This window comes from Mobula hypostoma, chromosome 19 (assembly GCF_963921235.1).
Source record: "Mobula hypostoma chromosome 19, sMobHyp1.1, whole genome shotgun sequence".
In the NCBI taxonomy this organism is placed as follows: domain Eukaryota; kingdom Metazoa; phylum Chordata; class Chondrichthyes; order Myliobatiformes; family Myliobatidae; genus Mobula; species Mobula hypostoma.
The window spans coordinates 4,249,574-4,263,068 of NC_086115.1; the positions used below are offsets into that span (position 1 = coordinate 4,249,574).

Below are 13,495 nucleotides of genomic sequence, written 5' to 3' on the forward strand. Positions count from 1 at the left end.
CTTTAAATGCACTTCTTTTAGGGCATGTGAGCATGGAGAAATTTGAAAGCAGCAATGAACGTTTTAATACTGAAACCAGCTTAAAGTAAAACATCTAAATAAAGGGAGCAGAACACCTGAAACCTGTCAGTCCAGGTTAAGTGTACAACCTGGATACTTCCACTGAGACCAGGACAGGTGGAGGGGGTGGGGGGGGCAGTATTGAAGTTGAGAATAGGTGAATACAAGGCCACTGCCATCACAGACCACCATGTGGGCTTAATAATGACACAAAATTCTTATGTTCTAATGCAACGTGCACTGCCAGGCTCCAACTCATTGTCATAAGACTCTTGAACAGATCACTTTGAATGGTAAAGATGATCTATTGATAATCTCTTATCTACCTCACTAGGGCTCTTGGACTTTAGTTGTGCATATTTACTATACTTTCTCTTTTTGTACTACCTCAATGTACTTATGTACAGAATGAGCTGTCTTGATGGTATGCAAAAATATCCTTTCCACTGTATTGTGGTACTTGTGACAATAATAAAACATTTACAGCAGCAACACAAAATTAGATAAAACCAGCTGTTTTTTTTAGTGAACAAATGGGAATCTGCTGTTGGTTCTTTTAAACCTTTTCTCTTCTGTTTTGGTTTGAAAATTCCCAGCTGTACTCAAATGTTGTGAATCAGCTTGGAATAAAGTGCAGCATTTTCCATTGAATCTTCAAAAAGATGTTTAAAAACTTCACTTTGAGGGTGTCAAATCAATCGACTATATTAGAGGTGCAGTAAGGCATCTATCCTGTTTACTTAGAGTAAGGATTAACAGTGACCTAGAGTTGAATAGACAATACCAGCACTCTCCTGCCTGACTTCCCTTGTTCAGCTTGAAATTGGTTACCACATACTGACTCATGCAAAATCAGTTCGTCCAAATAATTGGTGCTATAACTTCTAAAAGAAAAGAAAAATCATTTGCATTTTAGCACTCTGAAATAGAAATACAAAATGCCGGTAATAGTCAGCATCTGTGGAGGAGAATCTGAGTTAACATTTCAGGTTATTAACCTTTCACAAAAGTGTTAGAAAACATTAGAACAGAAACATAAGTTGATAGGATGGTTAAGAAGGTGTGTGGTGTGTTGGCTTTTGTTAGTCGGGGGGACTGAATTCAAGAGCCGTGAGATAATGTTGCAGTTCTGTCGAAGTCTAGTTAGACACACTTGGAGAATGGTGAGTTCTAGTTGCTTCATTACAGGAAGGACGTGAAAGCTTTAGCAAGGATTCAGAGAATTATGTATTTTACTGATTTAGAGATACAGCACAGAACAGGTCCTCTGGCACCACCCAGCAACCCACCTATTTAATACAGGACAACTTACAATGGCCAAATAATCTACAAACCAGTAGGTCTTTGGCCTGTGCGAGAATACCAGGTCAGCAGGAGGAAACCCATGGAGGAAGTGGAGAGAACATACAAACTCCTTACAGATGGCTCCGAAATTGAACTCCAAACTGTGGAATGCCCCAAACTTTAATAATGTCACACTAACTGCTACACTACTATGGTGCCTTAGTGCCACACACTTTTATCAGGATGCTGCCTGTTTTAGAGAACATCTCTCATGAGGATAGGTTGAACAAGCTTGGGTATTCTCCTTGGAGCAAATGAGAATGAGAAAATGACTTGATAGAGGAGTACAAGATAGTAAGAGGCATCGATAGGGTAGAAAACCAGAAACTATTGCCCTGGGCAGTTTTGTATAATATGAGAAGGCATAATTTTAAAGTGATCGGAGGAAATATAGAGGGTGTTCTTTTACACAGAGGGTGCAGTTGCATGGAATGTGTAGCCAGTGGTGGTAATAGAGGCAGATACATTAGGGCATCTAAGAGACTCTTAGACGGGTACATAAGTGAAAGAAAAATGCAGGGCCATGTGAAGGGATGGAAAGGTTAGATTGATCTGAGGGTATGTTAAAAGGTTGCCACAAAATCGTGAGCCAAAGGGCTTATGCTGTGCTGTACTGTTCTACTGTATGTTCTAAATAAAATGAACAGGGGCAGATGAGAGAAAGCTTTGGTAAAGCTTGGGAGAATATGAATAATAGAAAAGTAAATGACACTATTATGATTTTGAAGCTTGTATTTTTTAATCCTCCCATGGCATCACTCCTCCCTACGTCTATAATACCCTTAAGCTCCACATATCAGTTTCCTTTGATACTCAGCTCTTGATCTTGCCTGAATTTAATCATTCGTCATTTAACTATTGGCAGCCTTACAGCTAATCTCCAGCCCTGATCTTTTGAATTCCCTTCTAAAACCTCCCTAACTCACCTTTTTAATTTAAGATTTTAAAAGTCTGCCTGTTTTTCACACCCTAAGGGAGAAGGCAGTCAGTGCAGGATACCTCCACTCACTAACAGGGATAACCCCTTGGATACTGTTGAAAAGGATGTTCTTTCCATCATTGTGAGAAAGCCTCTCTATAAGATGAACTCATTGGATGACTATTGAATCATAGAGGGATACTGTGTGAGAAAAAAAGTCTATTCAGCCCATTGGGCATGTGCTGAATATCCGGCACCCTTTTTCCCATTAATCCTATGCTAACCCATTTATGCTCCAACATTCCCATCAACTGCTCCAAGATTCCACCACTGGCTTACACACTCAGGGTAATAATATTGGACAATCAACTAACCAACCTGAATAGTTCTGGGATGTGAGCAGTAACGAAAGCACTCAAAGAAAACTCAAGTTTAGAGGAAGAAAGTGAAAACACACACAAATACCATCGGAGGTCAGCATTCACAGAGTCATAAAGCCCTACAGTGCAGGAACAGGCCCTTCGGTTCATCTAGTGTGCGCCAACCTGTTATTCAGCCTAGTCCCATCGTCCCACATCTGGACCATACCTCTCCACTCCCCTCCCGTCCATGTACCAACCCAAACTTTTCTTAATTGTTGAAGTCGAACCCACATCCACAACTACCTCAGGTAGCTCATTCCAATCACACTGACCTCTGAGCTTCTCCCTCAGATACCTCTTAAGTAATTCACTTTTCACTTTTACCCCATGACCACTGGTTGTAGTCACAAGCAACCTCAGTGGGAAATGCCTGCTGGCATTTACCCTGTCCATACTCCTCAACATTCTGTACACCTATATCAAATCTCCTCTCAAACTTGTATGTGGAATCCTAACCTATTCAACTGTTCACTATAACTTAGGTACTCAAGTCCCAAAATCATCTTTGTAAATTTTATCTAAACTTTTTCAGTCTTATTGATATTCTTCCTGTAGATAGGTGACCAGAACTGCTCATAATATTCTAAAATTCAGCCAGGGTCACTAGAGACGTGAAGCAGTAGCACTATTAGATGCAAAAATGTGTCACACTCAGTCATCACTGAGGTGTCATTGAAAGACTAAACAGATTTCACAATTGACGGAGCACTGCACTCATTAGCTGGTAGTGTTGCCATGGAGAGTAGTTTTAATTAAACTGGTAAACCAAAGCATTCAATCAAACAAGTACTCTAAAAGCCAGTGGAATATTCTAGAGGAAGGATTGTGTTGAAAGTATACGTCACATGACCGAGATCAAACCAATCTTGTCAATGACAAAACTACCAACAAATGCTTTCAACCTTACATGATAAAAAAAATCTTGAAAAGTCAAGAGGTAAAAAAAAAGCATGTTTCAACTCTAGTATTATAAAAAATGGTTTATATGTCAATGAGAGATAATGTATTTAAATATGCTTCGACATCAGCTCAGCTCTAGCTTGACATTATCAGCTAAATGATGAAATTCCTGAGCTTTTAAACTGCAGAGAGATGCACGTTTCATTCATCTTCCCTGAACAGGTTTGTTTGATGGTTCAGCTGAAAGCCAAGCTGCCTGGACTCCAAACAGATAACAGCACTCTAATAAATTTTACCAAACTCATCTTAGTTTGTCAACTCCCTCTCATTTTTTTTTATATTGTACTGAGCTATTGGAATATATCAACTTGAGTCTAACAGGTAACATAAACATTAGTCTTTTTCTCACAGGACAAGTACATATTGAACCAGGAGCAACAGAGTGAAAATCTCTTCCGGCCACAAGACATTTTTCCCTGGAACATACACGAATGAGGGGAGATTTGATACAGGTGCACAAATGTATGAAGGGGTAGAAAGGGTACACGGAAGCAGGCTTTTTTCATTAATGTTGGGTGGGACCAGAGCTAAAGGCCATAGGTTAAATGTGAAAGGTGAAATATTTAAAGGGAAGCTGGGGAGAACTTCTTTCCAGAGGGTGACGTAAGTCTGGAACATTTCAGAGAAGTTTGAATAACTACATGGACGGGGTGGGGGTGCGGTGGTATGGAGAGCTATGGTCCAGTTGCATGTCGATGGGACCAGGCAGAATAACACCTTGGCATGGAGCAGATGGACTGAAAGGCCAATTTCTATGTGCAGTGCTCTATGATTCTATGAATCTATCTATCTTGGGTTGCATCAAAATAGAAATTGTTACCTCTTGGATTCTATGGCAGGCAGGTAAACCCACACAAAGCAGATGGAAAATGGATACTGGAGGCTTAATTGCCCAAATGCGGGCATAGTAAATAGCAGCAATTATAAGGTATAAATACAGATTGGACCTGGTGTCAAACCGCTCTACTGTAAGCCAAGCCAATTCCTTATTCATTGACAAATAGGTAGAAGAGCTGGAGAATTCAAGGGCAGATGCTCTGGGCAATGTCAATAGTTATGCTGAATAATAGTAAGATTGCACAAAGGCTACAAGCTAACATGAATTCAAATGGGCTGACAATGAAGAATATTGTCTATCATCTACTGTACCTGCAATCTGAATGTGCACTTGATAAGATCCAAGTTTATCACAAAGGTTGGCTTGTCACACAGTTAGGGCATTGATGAGGGATATCAAAAGCACCTCAAAAATTTTTCTTTCGAAGTCCCATATCATACTATCAGTGAGAAGCATGCTGTTCAGCCCAGCAGCTCTGTGCTGGTGTAAACGCCCCACTTGAGCCATTGTCCGATTCTTTTCCAGTCAGCACATCATTAAATTCCTTTCTCCTTCATGATTTTCCAACATCTAATTCAACATTCCTGTTGCCCATAAATACCTTGCAGGCAAGGCCCACTTTCTGATAGCTCACTGGATTGGAGAAACTCTTCCTGAATTTTCTATTAATGGGTATCCTTTCTCCAGCCCTTAATTTGGATTTTCCTGTTATCTTAAACCTTTACCTTTGCCCAACATTCAATGTAGAACTATTTTTAATTCAGAGGTGCAGCACAGTGACAGTCCCAAAGGACCCAAGTTGCCTGATTACACCCATGTGACTAACCTACGAACTTGTACATCTTTGGAATGTGAGAGGGGGGACTGGAACACCTGAGAAAACCCTGGTGGTCATGGGAAGAATGTACAAACTCCTCATAGACAGCAGCGGAACTGAACCTGGGTCACTGATTGTGCAGTAGCGTTATGGTAACCACGAGGCCATGTATTGGCATTTAGACCACTAGCTGTTAGCTTTGTGCTGTTGTAATCAGGTTTATTATCACTGCCTTATACGACATGAAATTTGTTGTTTTTCAGCAACAGTACAGTGCAAAGACAATCAATGACTATAAATTACAAAATATATAGGAGAGGACTGAAGAGGTAGTGCTCATGGGTTCATGGAAGTCTCAGAGACCCGCTGGAGGGGAAGAAGTTGTTCCTACATTGTTGAGTGTGCTAATACTCCAGCAGCTGGGTCCAAGCCATCCTCATCAAGGACTCTCATCGCAAAACCAAACGGAACAGATAATGGTTAAGTGTTTGACACAGATGAGTGGTTTCTATGCTTTGCCTCTGGAGCCTGACGTTACCTTTTCTGACAGCTGTTAAGGGTTGCATGTGAGATAAGTTCAGGCAGGATCACCAGCGTCCCCAGCTTAGAGAAAACTGATTGCATGTTGTGCAAAACAAGACAGTTGTTTGAAGCTGTGGGAACAGCAAGTAGTGCCCAGGAGAGACAAGAGCAAGAGACCAAATATAAGTTATAGCTGGACAGGGGTGCTGTGTGGGAGAAGCCCTGGATATTACTTATCTTGGGGGGGTAATGAGTGTGGAACTGGGGACGTGAGATGGATTTAACAGGACAAATCAAATCCTTGATACCTGACCTGAATTCAAGGAGCTAAATTATTTAATATTTTCATTTGGCAAGGATACAGTCTGACGAAACTCATCGGTTGTGTTGCATTGAATTTGTAGTGCCATATTTCATCCAGGTTGGCAAAGTCGGGGGGGTGGGGGCATCAGCCCACGGGTTCTTCCACCCGGGGGGGGGGTGGAGGAGAAGAATCAGGAATGTGTGATGGGGATGGTACAGTGGGCCCCTTTGAGACAACAGAGTTGAAGGAATTCTCCACGAAGGAATGAGCGAGTTTAGGAGATAGGTACAGACAGAAGCCTGGAGAGCCTCTGGCTGATGGTTGTTGAGGATAAGGCTGGAGGGAGGAGAGGTACCAGAGTGATACAACCTAACAGAGAGATGGGTGCTTTAGGGAGCCTATCGTTCCAACATGTGATCAATAATGCCCTCAAAATGCTGCTTGCTTCCCCTGAGCACAACGAGTCACTATGGGATCGAATAGCAGCAACGATTATATTCAGATATCCTTTTCTCTGAATGGAATTTAAAACCCCAAGCAGAATGGAGGACAGTAGGGGGGGACACTAAAGCCCTTCAGCAGGGGGCTCTCATTACAGAATTATACAGCAGTAGTAGTAGCCCGCCAGAGGATGCTGAAGTAACATTTGGCATGATAGGATATGTGATTACTGTGATGGCATCCCAAATAAAAGGGGTAGTGTTGTCTTTAATAGTACCAGCTATTGGTCATCCCAGAAGTACACGGATTCAATTGTTACAAGACTTAGCATATGTAGAAGAGGATGCACATAGCCAGGTATGGAAGTTGGATAAGGAGACAGGGAATGGGACATTCCATTAATCTTTTTAGTGTTGCTCAAAGCTGGGGACCCGGAGGAGCAGGTAAATGGGGTTCCCACCCCCACTCTCTATGCAATATGGAGGGAGCATTGCCAGGGAAAGTGAGAAAGGGAGGCCAGTAACTGGGAAGGGTCATTCTTTAAGTCCTCTCCCAATAAGTGTTCCTTTTGTCCTCTGCCAGATTCCTTGCATTCCGTGTACAGGATTTCCCACAAAAGGCCTTGGCAGACCTTCAGCAGCAGTGGGAATCAGGGACTGGTTAGCGCCTTCGCGCCTCATCATTGTTCGACCTGAAACCCTCTTCCCTGTAAATAGTTTGAATGATTTGAATGCGGAGAAATATATTAGGGATGTACATGTGTTGTCATGTGTGTATGTGTATGTGTGTGCGTGTGCATGTACGTGTACTTTGCCTTTACGAGACTGCGTGAATGTTTCAGCCCGATATGTTTCTATAGATGCTGCCTAGCCTGCTGGGATCCTCCAGCATTTTTTCTGTGTTGCTCGGATTTCCAGCATCTGCAGATTTTCTCTTGACTGTAGATGAATGTGTTGGGCCCCACCCAGTTTTTCCTTCTCAGTTGTTCTCTAAGTGTGCTATTTCCCTTTGGGAAATTAACTGCCTGTTTTAAGTTTTGCAGTTCCACGCAAAGTTTTCAAAGAAGAGGAGTTCAACCTGGGCTTTGTTTCTTGTGTTTTTTAGTCTGTTAATTTGTTTCTTGTTTTTTTATTAATCTATGTGTATTTATTGTGTCTTCTTCTTCTTCTTCTTCTTCTTCTTCATGTGTCTTGTGCATTACACGCTTAGGCGATCATGGCCTTCCACATTGAACGATCCCATGCAGCGTCAATGATATCTTGCACGCTTAAATCTGTTAGTTCTTTCACAGTGTCCATATATTTTCTTTTTGCCTTCCTCTTCCACGTTTCCCAGGCATACGGCCTTGTAATGTAAGGCATTCTATTTCTCCCTGTCTGATGACATGGCCCAGGAATTTAAGTTTCCTCTCATTTAATGTTCTCATTAAAGATCTTTTTGTATGGGCACGTTGGAGTACTGTCTCATTATTGTGTCTTAATCTGTTATTTTGTTTCTTGTGTTTTGTTTAGTTGTTTCCAATACAATCAGTTTTATGGGTAACTCATATTTCGCACTGGCCACATGAAACTTGAGTTGATGGGATAGAAATTTGGGCAACTTTATTCCAAATATGAGATGCCCACAACTCAGAGGGACATAAGCATTTGGGGAGCAGTTCTAGTAGTTCTGTTTTACATGTTTTCTAAATACCCAGTGACTAATCAGGGGCAAGTGCATTTGTTTCTCCCTGCATTACAGAATGACAAAGTGGTGGATGCTGACTTGTAGTGGAAGACCCTGTTAAATGTTCCTGTGGATGGTGTTTGAATTTGCACACTGGGTCAGATTGCTGAATTTATATGAAGACTCCTGACTACATTGCAGAATGGTTGCACTATTATAAACCCCTTCTGATGACAAAGCAAATGACCACTGGGGGAAATTATCTGGTTGCTTGGGTTTTGGCATTCTGTTTTGAGGGGAGCTGGGAGGGAACCGTCTATTCTGGCCAACCTTGACTCAGAGTATGGTAAAAGCCTTAAAGATTTGAGCCTCATAGCTCTGGTGGAGTAAATGCTTAAAGAGCTTGTATTTCCCTATATACCATGTGTATAATTGGAAAGTCCTGACTCTAAAAGTGATTTCCCGACCTGATAGTGTTGGTGTAGGTGGTATGATGAGCACAGGTACAAGGTGACAAGGTGGATGGCAAGTGTGAACAGGAACAGTGTCCTGGGACAGCTGTGTCTATGCCAAATGGTGTTGTGAAGGATTCTTGATCGACTCTGAATGGCATTTACTGGATATGCAGTTACTAGGCCTTCCTGTGGTTCCCACATGGTGCCATAAGTATGCCACCCCAGTGACCTGGATGAGCACCTTGCCCATGCAGGTCGGCATAGTGAGGGCTTTTACAAAAGAAGGATGTTTTGATTGATAGCCTTTCTCAACATGATATCACCAGACAGTCCCAGGAAATGATTTCGATGGCCTTGGATTACCTGCTCACAAAGGAAGGTGGCACTTGTACTGTTATCGATGAAGAACGCTGCACCTACATTCCTGAATGGTTAGGGAACATCACTCATCGGGTTGATCAAATCTGAGAGTCGGTGATTAAGATTAAGTAGAGGAAGAGCTCATTGGATATTAAACTCTGAGGAGTGGCAGGTGGCCTTTTGGGGCAAAAGAAGGCTGTTGGACTACTGTAGTATACTGGTGGGGATTACTGGATTTACAGCACTGGGTATTGTACTCTTGAGTTTTATATGTAGCTTAGCAGGGAGTTAATGAGGGTCATACTATTCTGAGGATCAGATCGTCATGGTGTCGCAACTTTTGAGGGGTGGTATGTCCTGTGTTCAAGTGGCTTATCCTGCTGTTGAAAGCTGCTTCCATCGTGATAGATTAGTTTAAATCTGTCACTGCCTAGTGTCAAGTTTCAAGTGTCCTGGGTATAAAATAGACTGTACCACGAGGCTTGCTCTCTCTCCCCTGTGTCTAAGGTATGCTACACAAAACCATTCAGAAGCTATACCACGCATGCGCTCCCAACTATAGTAAGTGTCTGTTTGTTGAATATATAGTTCTATAGTTTTTGTAACTTGGGGGAACAAATGTTTGAAACATAGAAAACCTACAGCACAACACAGACCCTTCGGCCCACAAACTGTGCCGAACATGTACTTACTTTAGAAATTACCTAGGGTTACCCATAGCCCTCTATTTTTCTAAGCTCCATGTACCTATCCATGAGTCTCTTAAAAGACCCTATTGTATCCACCTCCGCCACCGCCACCGGCAGCCCATTCCATGCACTCACCACTCTCCGCCTAAAGACTTACCCTTGACATCTCCTCTGTACCTACTTCCAAGCACCTTAAAACTGTACCCTCTCGTGCTAGCCATTTCAGCCCTGGGAAAAAGCCTCCGACTGTCCACACGATCAATGCCTCTCATCATCTTATACACCTCTATCAGGTCACCTCTCATCCTCTGTTGCTCGAAGGAGAAAAGGCTGAGTTCACTCAACCTATTCTCATAAGGCATGCTCTCCAATCCAGGCAACATCCTTGTAAATCTCCTCTGCACCCTTTCTATAGTTTCCATATCCTTTCTGTAGTGAGGTGACCAGAACTGAGCACATTACTCCAAGTGGGGTCTGACAAGGGTCCTATATAGTTGTAACATTACCTCTCGGCTCTTAAATTCAATCCCATGGTTGATGAAGGTCAATACACCATATCCCTTCTTAACCACAAAGTCAACTTGCGTAGCAGCTTTGAGTGTCCTATGGACTCAGACCCCAAGATCCCTCTGATTCTCCACACTGCCAAGAGTCTTACCATTAATACTATATTCTGTCATCATATTTGACCTACAAAAATGAACCACCTCACACTTATCTGGGTTGAACTCCATCTGCCACTTCTCAGCCCAGTTTTGCATCCTAACAATGTCCCGCTGTAACCTCTGACAGCCCTCCACACTATCCACAACACCCCCAACCTTTGTGTTATCAGCAGATTTACTAACCCATCCTTCCACTTCCTCATCCAGGTCATTTATAAAAATCATGAAGAGAAGGGGTCCCAGAACTGACCCCTGATGTTCAACACTGGTCACCGACCTCCATGCAGAATATGACCTGTCTACAACCACCCTTTGCCTTCTGTGGGAAAGCCAATTCTGGATCTACAGTTTGTACAAAGCAAGGTCCCCTTGGATCCCATGCCTCCTTACTTTCTCAATAAGCCTTGCATGGGGTACCTTACCAAATGCCTTGCTGAAATCCATATACACTACATCTACTGTTTTACCTTCATCATAATATGATCAAATTCACTCTGAAATTTGAGAAGGAAAAGCTAAAGTCAGATATATCAGTATTGCAGTAGAGTAAAGGGAATTATAGAGAACTTTCTACTGTTTGTAAATAAATGATTAATATACTTATTTGTAGACTGTGTTTTTTGTCTCACTCACCAAACTCATGAACCTGCTTCAACATTACAGTATGTGAACGGCATACGTCATTATGCTACCACATTATATAAGATCATAAGATATAGAAGCAGAAGTAGGCCATTTGGCCCATCGAGTGTGCTCTGGCATTTCATCATGGCTGATTCAATTTTCCTCTCAGCCCCAATCTCCTGCCTTCTCCCTGTATCCATTCATGCCCTGACCAATCAAGAATCTATCAACCTCTGCATTAAATATAGATAACAAATTCCATAAATTCACCACTCTCTGCCAAAAAAAAATTCTTCCTCATCTCTATTCTAAAGAACTTGCCCTTATTCTGAGGCTGTGTCCTCTGGTTTTAGACTCTCCCACCATAGGAAACATCGTCTCCACATCCACTCTATCAAGGCCTTTCAACATTTGATAGATTTCAATGAGGTCACCCCTCATTCTTCTGAATTCTGGTGAATGCAGGCTCAGAGCCATCAGATGATCTTCATATGACAAGCCATTAAATCCTAAAATCATTTTAGTGAACCTCCTTTGAACTTTCTCCAGTTTCAGCAAATCCTTTCTAAGATAAGGGGTCTAAACCTGCTCTCAATACTCCAAGTAAGGCCTCATCAGTGCTTTGTAAAGTTTCAACATTACATCCTTGCTTTTATATTCTAATCCTCTTAAAATGAATGCTAACATTGCATTTGTCTTCATCACTACAGACTCAACTTGCAGATTAACCTTTAGGGGATCTTGCACAAGGACTCCCAAGTCCCTTTGCACCTCAGTTTTTTATATTTTCAATCCATTTAGAAAATTAGTCAATCCTTCCATTTCTTCTACTAAAGTGTATGACCATACACATCCTGGCACTATATTCCATCTGCAATTTCTTTGCCCATTCTCCTAATCTTTCAAAGGCCTTCTGTAGACTCTCTACTTGCTCAAAGCTACCTATCCCTACACCTATCTTCATATTGTTTGCAAACTTTGCAACAAAGCCATCGATTCCATCATCCAAATCATTGACATATAACGAAAAAAGAATCAGTTCCAACACAGACCCCTGTGGACCACCACTAAACATTGGCAGCCAGCCAGACAAGGCTTCCTTTATTCCCACACTTTGCATCCTACCAATCAGCCACTGCTCTATTTATGCTAGAATCTTCCCTGAATACCATGGGCTCATAGCTTGTTAAGTAGCCTTGTCAAAGGTCTTCTGAAAATCCAAGTACACAACATCAACTGATTCTCCTTTTTCTATCCTGCTAACATTTCTTCAAAGAATTCCAATAGATTTGTCAGGCAAGATTTCTCTTCAGGAAACTATGCTGACTACATTCTATTTTATCATGTGCCTCCAAGTACCCTGAGACCTCATCCTTAATTTTTGACTCCAACATCTTCCCAACCAGTGAGGTTAGACTAACTAGCCTATAGTTTCTTTTTTTCTTCCTCTCACTTTTTGAAGAGTTTTCCAGTCTTCTGGAATCATTCCAGAATCTAATGATTCTTCAAAGATCATTACCAATGCCTCCGTGATCTCTTCTGCCATCTCGTTCAGAACCCTGGGATGTACATCATCTGGTCCAGGTGACTTGGCTACATTCAGACCTTTCAGTTTCCTATGAACCTTCTCCCTAGTACTGGTAGCTTCACACACTTCATGACCTCTGACACATGGAACCTCTATCATACTGTTAACGACTTCCACAGTGAAGACTGATGCAAAATACTAGTTCAGTTCATCTGCTATTTCGTTGTCCCCCATTACTACCTCTCCAGCATCGTTTTCCAGCAGTCAGATATCCATTCTTGCCTCTCTTTTACCCTTTATGTATCTGAAAAAAGTTTTGGTATCTTCTTTAACATTATTCGTTAGCTTAATTTTGTATTACATCTTTCCCTTCTCAATAACTTTTTAGTTACCTTCTGTTGGATTTTAAAAGCTTTCCAATCCTCTAACTTCCCATTAATTTTTGTTCTATTACATGTCCTCTCTTTTTGGCTTTTATGCTGGATTTGACTTCTCTTGTTAGCTATGGTTGTGTCATCTTGCCTTTAGAATACTACTTCTCCTTTGGAATGTATATATCCTGTGCCTTCCAAATTGCTTCCAGAAATTCCAGCCATTGCTGCTCTGCTGTCATCCCTGCCCAGTATTCCTTTCCAATCAATTCTGGCCAACTCCACTTTCCTGCCTCTATAATTCCCATTACTTCACTGCAATACTAATACATTTGACTTTAGCTTTTTCTTCTCAAATTTCAGGGTGAATTTAATCATATTATGAACACTTACCCCTAAGAGTTTCTTTTACCTTAAGCTCTCTAAACAATTCTGGTTCATTGTACAACACCCAATCCAGAATAGCTGATCCTCTAGTGGGCTCAACCATGAGCTTCTCTAAAAAGCCATC

At 41.7% G+C, this 13,495-nt stretch overlaps 1 protein-coding gene across 1 annotated transcript in view; it reads right to left on the bottom strand.

Moving 5' to 3' along the window:
- LOC134358777 (VPS10 domain-containing receptor SorCS1-like) overlaps positions 1 to 13,495 on the bottom strand; it is a 1,326,002-nt gene that overhangs the window by 109,246 nt on the left and 1,203,261 nt on the right. The gene's annotated exons all lie outside the window — the stretch shown is intronic.